The sequence below is a fragment of the Sorex fumeus genome, unplaced genomic scaffold, assembly GCF_029834395.1.
Source record: "Sorex fumeus unplaced genomic scaffold, SorFum_2.1 ptg000035l, whole genome shotgun sequence".
Classification (NCBI taxonomy): domain Eukaryota; kingdom Metazoa; phylum Chordata; class Mammalia; order Eulipotyphla; family Soricidae; genus Sorex; species Sorex fumeus.
This window is the reverse complement of record NW_026606092.1, coordinates 29,782,128-29,797,614: the sequence shown is the minus strand read 5'-3', so window position 1 is coordinate 29,797,614 and position 15,487 is coordinate 29,782,128. Positions and strand designations below refer to the sequence as shown.

The 15,487-nt window shown below is 40.2% G+C and overlaps 1 pseudogene; it reads left to right on the top strand.

Annotated features, from left to right (window-relative positions):
- The first annotated feature begins 237 nt into the window (after positions 1 to 237).
- Positions 238 to 15,211, top strand: LOC130026849 (tubulin-specific chaperone E-like; annotated as a pseudogene).
- The last annotated feature ends 276 nt before the right edge of the window (positions 15,212 to 15,487 follow it).

Sequence of the window (15,487 nt, the reverse complement as noted above, 5' to 3'; positions counted from 1 at the left end):
GAAAGTCTTTGTCCTCCCTTATAGTACAGAATCATGTTAAATCAAAATGAACAAAAACAACCAGTTCTGATACAGATGCAGGGAGAAAGGGACTCATTCATTTTTGGTGAGAATGCTGATGGTCCAGCCATTTTGGAAAACAATATGGGCATTCCTCAAAAACCTATGTGTTGAGGCGGAGCAGTGTGGGCCAGGCGTGGGCAGATTTCCTCATATTCTGGATTCTGACTGTTTATAATGAATGATACATTGGAGGTAGATGTCATTGGTTAAAGAGTTGAAGTTAATGGAGAACAGGCAACAGTGTTTTTTTCTGGCATTGTCCCTCCTGTAGCAGGACACTGATTAAGCATAGAATGGGACAATCCAGATAGAGGAAAGCATGATGGAAGCCATGAAGGGACTGTGTATTTTAAATGCAGGCACTCAACAGGCGGGTCCTTTATTAGTCCAAACAAAGAAAAATTTTGGAGCAAACTTTCTGACTGCATTGAAGAATCACTATGTGTTAGAAGATTGATCAGAGGAAGTTGAAAAGGCACACAGTTACCATTGGGAAGAAAACAGTGAAGACCATTGGTTTTGACTCTGTGAAAAAATGGCAGAGTCAACTGAGTAAGTTGCAAGAAATTTCTTTGCGGAGCTGTGCTGTAAAAAGTGCTGGTGACAAAGAATAAGTTGCCAAAGTGTGTCCTAACATTAGGGAGCTAGATATGTCGAAAAACCTGCTGACATCCTGGGATGAAGTGGTCCATATTGCTCATCAGCTGGAACATCTGGAAGCTCTTAATCTCAGTGAAAATAAACTCAATTTTCCCTCTGGTCCACCATCTCTAATTGGAACATTTTCAACACTGAAGATTCCAGTCCTTAACCACACAGGAATAACCTGGGCTGAGCTGCTCCAGTGCGCCTCTGAGTGGCCAGTCCTTGAGGAATTGTACCTGGAAGCTAACGATATTTGCATTTCAGAAAGGCCAACTGATGTTCTACAGATGGTCAAGATACTAGATCTTTCAGTTAATTGATTAATTGATGAAAACCAGCTATTTCTGATAGCACAACTGCCCAGATTAGAACAATTAATCCTTTCTGACATTGGAATTTCTAAAATACATATTCCAGATGCTGGAATTGGGTATAAAACATCAATGTTTCCTGCCTTGCAATACTTTGTAGTAAATGACAATCGAATATCACAATGTTCATTAATTAGTGAGCTGGATAAATTACAGAGTCTTCACTCTTTGTCCTGCAAGAGAAACCCTCTGACTAAAGAAAGCAAAAAGGAGACCAATTGTCAAGTTCATCTTTGTCCCTGAAGACCCTGAACAAATGTGAGATTCTGCCAGAGGAAAGGAGAAGAGCTGATTTGGATTATCGAAAGAATTTTGGAAATGAATGGAAAAAGGCTGGTGAACATCAGGGTCCAGAAAAAAACAGACAAAATGAAGAATTTCTTGCAGCCCATCCGAGATATGAGCTACTCTGCTACACATATGGCATACCTGAAGATGGGGAACTCAAGACGTAACAACCATTTCTGCTCAAAAACCAACTCCTAACACTGAAGATAAAAGTTTCTAATCAACTTGATCAGAAAGACATAGAAAAACAATTGCCAGGTATGAGCCGGCGGTTATGGGACAACTGCGGCCTCATGGAATGGGGGGCAGAACCATCACATCTTTCACGCCCTACCAAGGCCACGAGTTGCCCCCCATGAGTGGCTCTCCAGCACAACCATAACCCCAAAGTCACATGGACCTAAATCAGAACTCAGCAGCTTGTGGCAGAAATATGAATGGACTATGTATTAAACCTTGGCATGGTGCCCCCCTCCACACCGGGAGGGAAAGGGTGTCTGAGACTTCCACCTCCACACCCCCCTCCCCAGAAGCATGGTGGCCGCCACCTCAGAACTTATTGGACAGCTAGGTATGAGCCAGCAGTGACAGGGCAACTGCAGCCTCATGGTATGAGGGGTGGAACGGGCACATCCTTCATGCCCTACTGAGGCCATGAGTTGCACCACATGAGAGGCTCTCCAGCACGGCCATGGCCCTAGAGGCACACAAACCAAGATTGTAATTATCTGACTTTTGGCAGAAATCCCTCCAGACTTAATAAGTAAAATATCAGAAATCCGAAATTGCGTGGCCCATTATATGGTCTGCATAGCCAGCAATAGAAAACAAATTATTTCACAATGCCTTTTCAGAAGTTCTGATTTTTGGGAGGGAATTACAAATAATAATGACTCATCTTTTGTCGAAATAATGAAGGTAGTTAAAGTAGAGAGAGAGTTAAGTAAAAATCATCTGCCTCACAGGCATTGGGAGGGGTGGAAAAGGGGGTGTATTGGGGATCTTGGTGGTGAAGAATGTGCAGCAGTGAAGGAATGGGTGTTTGATCTTTGTATGACCGAGACTTAAACCTGAAAGCTTTGTAACTTTTCTCATGGTAATTCAATAAATAAATTTTAAAAACCCTATATATTGAGCTTCCATATGATCCAGCATTGCTACTTCTAGGAATATATCCCAGGGATGTAAAGAAGCACAGTAGAAATGACATTTGCACTTGTATGTTCATTGCAGCACTGTTTGCAATTGGAAACAACCCAAGTGCCTGAGAGCACTTTTTAAATATATCTGTTTAAAAATATCTGTTTAAATATATCTATCTGCACAATGAGACTGTTTAAATATATCTGCACAAAGAGACTGTTTAAATATATCTGCACAATGAAATACTATGCAGCTCTTAGAAAAGATGAAATCATTAAATTTGAGTATAAGTGGATGGATATGGAGAGTATCATGCTAAGTGATATGAGTCAGAAACAGAGGAAAAGGCATAGAATGATTGCACTCATTTGTGGAATGTATATTAACATAGTATGAGACTAACACCCAAGGACAATAGAGTCAAGTAGCCTGTCTCCGGTGCTGGGTGAGAAGGCAGTTGGGAAAGAGAAGGGACGACTAAGTCAATGATGGTTGGAGGGCTCACTCGGGAGATGTGTGCTGAAAGTGGACAAAGGACCAAACATGATGGCCTCCACAGTATCTGTATTGCAAACCATAATGCAATATTATGGAGATAGAGAGAGAGAGAAAAAGAAAAGTGCCTGCCATAAAGGCAGTGGGTGGGGTGGGAGTGGTGGGAGGGATACCGGGGACACTGGTAGTAGGAAATGTGCCCTGGTGGAGGGATGGGTGTTCGATCATTGTATGACTGAAACTCAATCATGAATGCTTTGTAACTGTATCTCATGGTGATTCAATAAAAAAATAAATAAACCTTAAAAAAAGGCTAAAACAGAAATGTACAGTTTCCTCCAACATGAATATGAAACCACCTCTTATCCCATGCAGACTACAATACCCAACACAAACACACACACACACACACACACACACACACATTTGTCTCCATCCAAGTAAGATATTCCTTATACCAATGAATTCTAGCCCCTTAGAACTGCCCATACAGCCCTCTGATCCAGAATACCCACAGTTTAAATGTTTTTAACATAACACCTATGACACTGTATTGATAGGTGTTTAAGCACATCATTCTTTCTTATCTACCTGACTCTTAAAACTTAGATAACTAGGTTTGTGACCTTAGACAATTTACTTTCTCTGAGTTCTAGATTCCACATTATTCAATAGGGAGCCATACAGTTCTTATTGAATTGTGTGGGTGCTGAGGCTGCACTTAGTCAATAAAGATAACCCATGAAGCCTAACATCTGGAGTAAAGTAGGCAGGAAAGGATAGATGGAAGACAAAAGTGAATTGTCTTCATTCTCAATGTGAATGCAGTCTGTGCTTGTACTTCAAGCATTCTCAGTACTGTCCAGTGAATGAATTAAGTGCTTTATTCAAGATGCTTTATTCAAAAGTGCTGAATTTACCTATGGGTGATCAGTTTCTAAATGAATTGTTCTCCTGCTGGAAACAAATCGTGGTATGTACTGGATTTTTTTTCCAATTATGTGTGAATTAGCATGCATTTTTTTTTCTGATTCCTTAAAAGAAAGAAATGTAAACTGGGTTATGAAGGAAACAGGGAACAGAGACCCACTGAATAGCTTGGAAGGAATTGCTAAGCAGGCAAAACAAAAACAAAACAAAACACCAGTGCTGGTTGATCTGAAAATTTGGGCAATGCAGCACTGCACAGAGGTTGAAGGGTGGTCCGGTTGTACTTGAAACCAATTCTAGCATGAATGGAATCCCCCATTCCAGCCCCTGGGTCTTGACTTGGTGCGCAGCACATCTCTCCATTCCTATGGAATGGAAAAGGAGGTGAATTGAGGTCAGGGTGTTCATAGTATGCTAGTAATAAGTGGGCAGTAATCTGCCCTTCTAGTCCAGAACTAATTAATTTTGAAATAAAAAACTAGAATTCAAGTAGAGTTTAGTATTTTATTAGTAAGAAGACAATAGAAAATTGGGTAGAATATGTTGGTTACCATTCTGTTTTAGTCTTCTTTCTGGGAACTCCCTCCTCCCTACATTTGCCCATTTTCCCATTACCACTAAGTCTTCTAAATCCTCGGTCCTGCTATGCTTTCTTCACCTTCTGAGGTGATATAAAAGAGGTGTGGTATCTAGGAGAATAGTTGTAAGGACTCATGCATTGAATTAAACCAGGGAGACTCACATTAGAAAGGGAAGCTCTGTGGCCAGGGATCACAGAGTTGGCAGGAACAGTGCATTTGTCTTTGTCCTCTGCTCTAAAAGCATTGAGCAGACATTTTGGTCCAAATGGTATGGAAAATTGTGAGGTGATTCTTTAAGTTAAATCCCACCTGATATATTAAATTTCCACTGACAGGGTCATACATCTGGGCTCAAGTGATAGCACAGCGATAGGGCATTTGCCTTGCATGCGACTGGCTCGGCCAACCCAGATTCAATTCCTCTGCCCCTCTAGGAGAGTCCAGCAAGCTATTGAGAGTATCTCACCCGCAGGGCAAAGCCTGGCAAGCTACCCATGTTGTATTTGATATGCCAAAAAGTAACAACAAGTCTCACAATGGAGACATTACTGGGTCCGCTCAAGCAAATCAGTGAACAACAGGAGGACAGTGCTACAGTGCTACAGGGTTATACATCTAATTCAAATCCAGGTTCATCATTTCTATTGAACCTTTTCATCCAAATGGTAACTTCTTACTTCCTAGGTTGAAAATTCATGGTTGGATAATTTCCTATATTGTATATTGTAAAGATTTTAGTTTTGTTGCATATGTATCTATCTATCCATGTTGCATATTTATGTATTTATATATTTGTTCTTATTATGAAATATATATTATAAATATATAAAATTTATTTGCGTTTATTATTTATTTATATAATTTATATTTATATATTGTGAACCAATGAATTTTTAGTATATCCCTCTTATAAATGACTATTTTTTTACCTGTCTCTAATACTGAGCAATTTGTATGTTAAAGTTTTTTTTTTAATTTTTTATTTATTGAATCACTGTGAGAACAGTTACAAAGTCTTTCAGTTTAAGTCTCGGTTGGTCATACAATGATCAAACACCCATCCATTCACCAATGCACATTCTCCACCACCAAGGACCCCAGTATATCCCTCCTCCCATCATCCCTCTCCCTGCTTGTGTGGCAGATTTCCACTTTACTTTCTCTCTCTCTACATTGATCACATTCAATATTATGACAAAAGACCCACCATTATTATTTGGAATTTCCCCCAACAATTAGACCTGTCAAAAAGACATCATTAAATAATTTCTTTTCTATTGCTGATTATGAAGAGCATATGATGTCGCACAGCCACTACTGTGGCCACATGATTTTGGATTTATAATATTCTAGTAATAAGTCTGGAGGGATTACTGCCAAAAGCCGCTGGGTTTTGAGATTGGTTTGTGTGCCTCTGGGATCATGGTTGTTCAGGAGCTGGAGGAGTCATTTGTGGGTAGCAACTCGGGGCCTTGTTAGGGTGGGGAGTAGGGCCGGTTCCACCCCCCATCCCATTAGGCCACGCGTGCCTTGTCACTGCAGTCTCATATATGGATGTCCATTAGGCTCTGAAAGATAGTGGCCACAGTGTCGCCGCTGCCAGGGAGAAAAGGTAGAGGGACAAACTCCCTTTGTTGTAGTTTAAAGCACAGTCCAGATGCATTTTGATTGGGCATTATATTTTGCTGGAATTTTCCCACTGCCATTGAAACCTGCCTTCCAGTGACAGACGCTAGATAATTTATTTTCCGTTGCTCACTTTGCATATCAGGAAAGGTTGTGCAGCCACTTACACAGCCAGGCAATTCGGAAGAATAGTCCTGGTGCCCACATACTGAACTCATGCTGGTAGAAGCTCATGGTCACCGGGATTCCATCTGGAGAAGGCGGGGAGACAGCACCTGCCCCATCTGGAACCTCCCAGCAATATTGGCTTGGTATGGAGCCTGGAGAAATCTGCGGGTGTTGTGGAGCCTGCCAGTCAGGTTTCTTCACTGCTGTGTGCTACAAGATGACACTGGGGATAGGTTGAGGGTGTGACTTCTGGGGTCAGGGGCTGACTGAGGAGCTGGGATGGAACTGCCCGGTCCAGTGCCCCTTTGCGGTTCTGAACAATAGTTCTGGTGCCCACTTACCAGAGCCATGCTTGTAGAAGCTCATGGTCTCCGGGATTCCATCTGGAGAAGACGTGTATGTTAAAGTTTTATTCTTTAATTTGATATATCTTTGGAGGATGATTAAGATAGATGAATTCATGAGAATTGGACCCTCACTGTAAAACCAAAATTCTTGTACAAAGAGACACCAGAAAGCTTGCTATCCCTCCCTTTATTATGTGAGAACTCACTGAGAAACAGTCTCTGTTGCTAAGAAGAGAGCTCACACCAGGAATTAAATCGGACTGGTCCTTGATGTTGGATTTTTAACTTTCAGAGCTGAGAAAGAAATATCTGTTGTTTAAGTCATCACATTTATAGTATTTTATAAAGGCATCTTAGCTTTATATTTCCCTAATCTTGGTCTTATCTTCTTTTCAACAGAAAGTAAATTAGCAATGAGAGAGAGAATCCAAAGTTTAAAACTCATGGTAGTGCTCAGAGGACCTTATCAGATGAGAGAGATCAAACCCAGGTCAGCCACATGCAAGTAAAATGCCCTATCTGCTGTACTATTGCTCTGGCCCCAAAAAGTGATGGTGGGATTTTTATGCTCTATTGACTGATGATTATCTGTGGAACTGGTCGGGAGTTATATTATATAGAGAATATTGATCTTCCTTCCCCTTTTCAAATAAGTGGTGGTGACTCTAGTGACAACCAAAACTGCTCTGGTAAAAAATCTATTTGGTAGATTAACATTTATATATGCTTTGCTTTGGCTTTCCTCTTATATCAAAGGGTTTTTGCTAATTTTAAATGACATTGCTTCTTCATTGTAGATTAACAAGATATGAAGCAATCCCAATATTTTAATCAGTGTTTGGGGATGATTCTTGCTGAATAGCAGAAAATGTGGTTCTTCTGTTGTAAATCCATTTTTCATTTGTTTTCTCATTTGCATCTCTAGTTTAAAGAAAATTGACTTTTTAAAAGTGTGTGATAATTAATCTTTGAAAATACTGCAGTTGGTTGGCTTTACTTACGTTAAAAATAATCAGTGTTTAGCCAAGCCAAATGAACTCTGCCACGGGAGGAGAAGGAATGACAGAGAGAGGCATGGTACATCAGCAGGTTCATGCTTTGGCATTAGGCAGTGTGCCAGTCCATCTGGTGAGGAGGGGTCGGGAGGCTTGAGACCATATCTCTGCAGCACCTTTAAGTGGGCTAAAATGCCTGTGCTCCTCTGAGGCACTTGCCAGTTTTTCTACAAGTGGAAAAATGGCCCGTGCAATTTGGATTCACTGCAAGGCCAGACTGATGGATGGTTCAGAAGTGTGCTGTAAAAATTAAATTATAAAGGAATAAATTTCATCTCCAGCAATATGATGCTAGATGGGTAGATAAACCCCTCTAGGTATAGAACAGATACGAATTCTGGCTGAAATACTTCAACTTGTATTTGTAAAGTCAGGTTGACCTGGCACTAAAGAAAGGAAACAAAAACTATAAATTAGAGCATATTATTTAACACAGGTAGGCAAACTGCTGGTGATTATCCTGGAAGCATGATCTTCTAGGAATACTTGACCAAAGGCATCTCTCTCTGTGTCTCTCTGTCTCTCTCTTCCTCTCCCCCCACCTTTTAAGGCCATACCTGCAGTGTTCCACAGGACTTACCTCTTACCTGTGCTCAGGGATTACTCCTGAAAGGCCCCCCCAGAGACCATTAGGGCACCAAGTATTAAGCCCTGGTCATCCACGAATAAGACAAATGCCTTATTCACTGTACTATCTCACTGCCCTCCCCTCCCCCCCCGCCCCCGTCCCCGTAGGCATCTTTCTACATACCACAAATGCCTACAATATTATATGTTCCCTGGATCCTGGATTCTTAGGTAAAGGTGTGTGATATGCAGGTGATTTTGTTTGGCGCTTGAGTAATATGGAAGTTGAACGAAATATTCCTCCACCCCTCTCGGAGAGCCTGGCAAGCTACCGAGTATCTCGCCCACACGGCAAAGCCTGGCAAGCTACCCATGGCGTATTCGATATACCAAAAAACAGTAACAACGAGTCTCACGATAGAGACGTTACTGTGCCCGCTTGAGCAAATCGAGGAACAACGGGAGGACAGTGACAGTGACAGAATGAAAAATTACTGCAGAAAGTTTTAAAGATTCAGCACATTTGATAAATGAACTGGAATGTACTTTGCTCTGCAGGAACATTGTCTATCTCTGCCTTGGCTCTGTGTAAAGTGAATAGAAAGTTGCACCAAGAATCCCTACTTTATGTTTACTCATAAAGTCTTATGAGTAAATTCATGCCATCTGTGTGATTAAAATGAAAGAAACCCACATATACATTCTATATAATTTTGCATTTCCTAGTAGATAAACATGAAATCCTGACCACATAACAGGAATGATCCCCGAGTCGCAGTGAGCATGGGGACTCCCCCAAATTTGTATATCTAGCCAAGAACTCTTCTTTTCGTTTAAACCAGATAAACCAGATAAACTCAAGATAAACCAGACATTCTAGTCACAGACATCATAGTCAATATTTTTAAGTGACTCTGATGGTGGGATTGGTATTGAAATATTATATGCCTAAAACTCAGCTATAAATAACTTTGTAAATCTCAATTCTTTAATTGCATGAATAATTTTTAATTAAAAAATAAATTCTTACCTCCAAATCTTTTGGTAGTTCCACTTCCCTTCAGTCTCTGTATGTCATTGATTCCTACTTGTTTTCCACATCTAAATTTCCTTGACCAAGAAGATTTTCCTCAACTACCTTTTCCCTTACGAAAATTGGAGTTATCTGTCCATCCTCCCCATTCACTAGACTCCTGTAATTTTCAGCGTAACAGCTATCATGTGACATTCTGATGATTGTGTCCTTTCCTCTCATTCTTCATAGATGTTTCTTGAGAGAGTGACTTTTTTTTTTGTTAAAAAGTATCAGCTGCAAGCTAATACAATCTCTGGCATTTAGTTGAAAATTTCCTGTAAATATTAATTGGCTAAGTGGTTAGAATGGGTTAAATGATTTAGTAGAGTAATATGCAGGACAATGAGTGATTCAGGAGAGGAAAAGAACGATAGCACAGCGGGTAGGGCGTTTGCCTTACAAGCGGCCAACATGGCCGACCCGAGTTCGATTCCTCCGCCCCTCTTGGAGAGCCCGGCAAGCTACCGAGAGTATTCGATGTGCCAGACACAGTAACAACAAAGTCTCCAATGGAGATGTTACTGGGCCCGCTCGAGCAAACACTAAAACCCCCCAAAAAAAATCTGAGAGATACAACCTAGAGAATGTTTGAAAGGACTCTGTTTATATAAGTTTAAGCTTTGCTCATCTTGAGACGAAGGGCTGGAATCCAGAGTAGTGCTTTCCGCATAAACTGTACCACTGTAGCACTGTCCTCCCATTATTCATCGATTTGCTCGAGCGGGCACCAGTAATGTCTCACAACAAATTGTGAGACTTGTTGTTACTGTGTTTGGCATATCGAATATGTCATGGGTAGCTTGCCAGGCTTTGCCATGCGAGCGAGACACTCTTGGTAGCATGCAGGGTCTCTGAGAGGGGCGGAGGAGCAAAACCCAGGTAGGCCTCGTGTGAGTCAAACACCCTACCTGTTATCGCTGCAGCCCTCCACAGAAACTACCATAATGAAAAGTTTCTCTGAGGAATATAATCAAGATAACTGAGGCTGAGAATATGTGTTTGGACTATGTAAAAGTGTATTTGGTAAAGTCAAGTTGTCCAGAACTCTGGAGCTCAAGTCTTAATTGGATCATTTTCTTTTGGGGTGAAGAAACTCCTGCAAGATATATACCCCAGAATGATCACTACACATGAAGTGAGGAGAAAAATCCAGAGGGATGCGGAAATAGACACAGGATTACATTCTGTAGGCCTTGCAATCACCCAGTTGATAAATGACTAGGGGTAAGCGAGGACAATGACAGGTGAATGACTGCCCCGACTGGAATGTAGTGGGAAAGTGCTTGCCGAGAACCTGAATGTTCTGTTAGCACGCCATTCTACATATGTGGCTGCTGGCACATTTGCTGTCCTGACTGGAGCTAAGCAGATAGTGTTTGTGTCTCCCAGAGTCAGCAGAGACATCTCCCCCACCTTCAAGAACCATCTGGAGAAGGTCAATACAACCTGAGGGATTTATTTTCATTAAATGCCCACAAAAGCACAAGTCATTGCTCAGAAAGGGAGAGATTACAACTACTGTGATCCATTCTGTTCTTCATTGTCTTCCGTTGTTTTTATTATCATTTTGGCACCATTTGTGATTTCAAAACTGAAAACAAATAGTGGGTACATGTCTGATAGGAGTTAACTGTGAGAAGATATATTAATCTTCGGGGATTTAGTTTTGATGTTAAAACAAAAACTCCTGCAGACTATTTTTTTTAGCATCTTGAATGGCTTTTGTGGAAACCAGTGACTAATTGTTATTGAGAATATCGGTTCATTGTTCACTCCCTATTATCTACTTTTTATATAACATTTTAGAAAAAGTTAATTAAACAAACAGTAATTTCAACCATTATCTAAATATTTAATTAAGATATTGAATTCTATATCTGATAGGATGGAATAAATGCGATTAAATTAATTAATATAGATGTTCCCAGGCAAATGTTTTCCTTGCTGCACCAGGACATTTTTCAACACAGGTTTGTAATAGAGCCCACAGACTCTTAATGTCACACTTCACTATCTCCTATCTTGAATAGAAAATATTGTAAATAACATTAAGCAAGCAAGGTTTGGTTGAGGAGTTGTGGATACACTCAGCTCTCAGGAGGAGATGAGATTAATGGAGGAGGCTGATACAAGAGTATCCATCAGTCTCATGGAGACCTTGAGTCAGCATTGTGGAGCAGCACTTTGCTCTACCAAGCAGAGTGGAACAGTCGTCAGGCTATTTGGGAGACATCAGCTCCAAGAAAGACTGCAGTAGGAAATAGTTCATTGTCTAAACCAATATTAAGAGATTACAACATACTATAGTCTACAACACAGACGTATTTTCTTACATTTACAGAGAAGTGGGGCTGGAGTGATAGCACAGCAGATAGGGCATGTGCCTTGCACGCAGCTGACCCGGGTTTGATTCCTCCACCCCTCTCAGAGAGACTGGCAAGCTACCAAGAGTATCCCGCCCACATGGCAGAGACTGGCAGCTCCCCATGGCATATTCTATATGCCAAGAATAGTAACAACAAGTCTCATAATTTGTTGTGAGATGTTACTGGTGCCCGCTAGAGCAAATCGATGAGCAATGGCAGTACAGTGACACGGTGCTACAGAGAAGTGATAAGACAGAGAAGTTAAGGGAATAGAAACTGAACTCAGATTTTCTACTTTCTGATTAATTGTCATGCTACTCATTGATATATGGGGGTTAAAATCTCCCTCAGAGTTTTTGTGAGAATTGAATGAGTGACTAGAGAGAGTACCTAGAAATAGCAAGTCACTATGAGAAGACAAATACTGTTTCCACTAACATGGAACAAAACATAATTGAAGTCTTGTTTTCAATTTATGTTGTTTCACTTAAATTGGAAACGAAAAAAAAAGAAAGAAAGAAAGAAAGAAAGGAAGGAAGGAAGGAAGGAAGGAAGGAAGAAAGAAAGAAAGAAAGAAAGAAAGAAAGAAAGAAAGAAAGAAAGAGTCAGTCATAGTGATGTAAGCAGATAGATAGGGAAAGGTCCTTGGCAATGAAACTCAGTCAACAAAACTTCTGGGAGGAAAATTCCAAGGCTGATCCACTTTGTGGGTACAGATAAGACCTTGAGCAGCAGATCCTTAGGAGACTGGACCCCTCCCCATGAAGGAAATTTCTCAAATACCCTAACTTAGTGATTCAGCCCAAAGAAAACCACACCACTCCCAACCTCCCTGGAAACCTCTTTAGCAATAGACTTTTACCTAGGAAGAAGTCCCACATGGGGGCAGGTTGGAGAAACCCTATAAAAGCCACCTTGAACAAATGAAGGACGCGCATATGCTGCCTGAGCCCATGTGCTTTTTATGCCCACGTGGCCAAGAACATGGCTCCTGGGCACATGTGTCACCCACATCTCCTCTCTTGAGATGTGTACTTTCATGCTTTTGTGTCTAATGCTAGGATGTATGTTGGGTCTGATGCTAGGATGGATGTAGGGACTCGCTCCACCCTTGGAGAAGCCTGTGTTCTCTCCTGAGCACATTTCTCTCTCTCTGTCTCTCTCTCTCTCTCTCTGTCTCTCTCTCTCTCTCTCTCTCTCCCCCTCCACACCTTAAAACCCTCCAAATAAAACCTATTTACTTTGCTGCTTATCTACTCCTGATATTTCTTTCTGCGAGGCAAGACAAGAACCCAGTAACCCTGGGTCTTGGGTGGCAGAAACATATGGGGAGAAAGCGACCGTCGTTTTGCTCCCCATTTCCCACAAGTCACCCGTGGAACCCACCGACATCAATAGCATAACCAGTTGTCACTCATTTGCCCATTGACGTCTGACTCACTAGCAAAGGCTCTGGCCTAAATTCAAACCACTGGCACTCAGTACACCCATTGAACACCTACTTGGTGCCAAAACCTGAAATAGGCACTAGGACAAAATAATAAATAAGACATACTGTCTTCCTCAGAAGAAGGTAAAGTCAATAGAGGAGACAGCAAGATCATCAGTTTTGTGATGGAAGAAATATATGAGGTACAAGTATAGAATTTCAGACGTAGTAGAACAAAAGGAGACTCAATCAGATCTAGGAGATTTCCCAACACTCCCATGTCACTGCTGATTTTTGAGATGGATCTACAGGTTGTATTATTAGGCACTGAGTTGATAAGGGGGAGTGACAGGATTAAAGAAAACAGGTTTGGAAAAAAGGAAAAAATAATGGCAGAAATTGTGCCCTATTTTCATCTATTTTGTTTCTCTGATTTGGCCATGAGATTTATGGTCCTGGCGTATTACCAGTTCTCAATCTAAGTTTGGAAAAAGTTGTTGTATGCCTAATGGAAGCATCAAATTGTAGAATTCCCTCCTATTCTGGGAACTAGTATTCTGATGCACTGCAGCATGTGAACTAGCATTTATAGACCACTGGCTTCTTTCCAATGATGGCGTCTAGACTTGGTGCATCAATGTACTTCTGAGATGAACTGCTGGCCAAACCAAATAAAACTGTTTGCATATTAATTCCAAGTGTTTAATTTCTCTGAGCTTCCTTCTTTGGGACAGAAATGGGATGATCAAAAATTTAAGACAATTTATGGATTTCAAAATATAACAATCTCCTTTGTGGGAGGGAGAATGTAGAATGGGAGAAACAATTCTCACAATCACCTTTTCTGTTTCTTCTGCCCTTTGTCACTTGCCTGTCTCTCAACATGCTATCACAACACGAAATGGATTTTTTTTTAAAAAATCGGTTTCCAATTCATTAAAATTAAATGTGTCACATCTTCAAGTGAAAATACAATTTTCAGATGGAAAATGAAAACACTTTTCCCTCCTATTTTGCTATTACTGTCCCTGCAGTCTCACAGTTGACAGTTTTAACTTTAAAAGGCTGATTCACACAGATATGCACAGAATTTATATTGTGTTCATTAGAAATGGAGGGGTGCACATTTTTTCTCTGGGGGAGACAAGCTATGTGAAGAAGCTCAAAGCCAATAATAAAAACCACATTCTTTTTCTATGTTCCTGTCTGGCTAAAGAAGGGATCACTTAAGTTATATCAACTAGTATCAACATGTCCACAGGCTGTTTACCCAATTCTGTTAAATAGAAATGGATGTGTATTATTTCCAGACTGCTTTTATTCTTTTTTCTGCTTCTACCTACTTATAGCAAAAGATAAAGTATGAAAGTATTCATTTGCCTCTCCATATTTTTTCTCTTTTTGAATTCCAGTTTTAATGATGCCACCATCTTATCTTGTGAAAAATATGGGAGTCAATTCTCTTGCCTTTAATTTCTTGACCTAATCAGTCACTGCTCTTACTATTTCTTTAGTGATTTGGTCACAGTTCTATATGTGTTTGTATAGCTACATAGATGTTCTTAAATGCAGAAACATATTTTAATATCATACCATATCTTTAATATATTTTTAAATTTTTTAATATATTTCTTATTTTGATTTTTAGTAGCCTAACATTGGTTCTTCTTGTTTATGATCACATAGTAAAATGTCAGATTTAGAAACTAAATTATGTTTTGTACTTTAATGAATCAAATAACTCATTTCAAATAATCAAATAACAACTTCTTAGTATGACACAGTCTTTCTGTCATCTAACCTTACCCACCCTGCCAATGTTTTTCCTATTTCCTCATGTATAGCTTAGGCATCAGGCATAATTAATGACTAGAAATTCATCCAAAAACTTTTCTCTTCCTTTCCTTGTATATATTCTTCCTTCTACTTAATTTCTCTTTCTCTTTTAATCTCCCTCTCAAATCCTTTTAACTCATTTCTGTAACTTCTTCCTTTAGTCACTATGTCGGTCACCTTTGGCAGGAAAGAGCTCAAAGTGGGAAACTTGAAGAAAGTTAAATAAAGATAAGTTTAGAAAGAGTTGAGTGGGAAAAATCACTAGGGACAGAGTGGCAATTACTAAGTACCTTGAGGTTAACACAGGGAAAATTATCTGTTCCCTCCCTGGATAAAAAGTCTGTTACCTAAACACAAAGACAAATTGGGTGGCATGAAAAATGCAGTGCTACTACAGTCATCTACCTACACTCATCCTTTGAAGAAATATGGAAAAATGAACAAATATTCTCACTTTCACTCTCTTTCTTCAATCTCCTGCTACTCACCCTTGACTGAACCC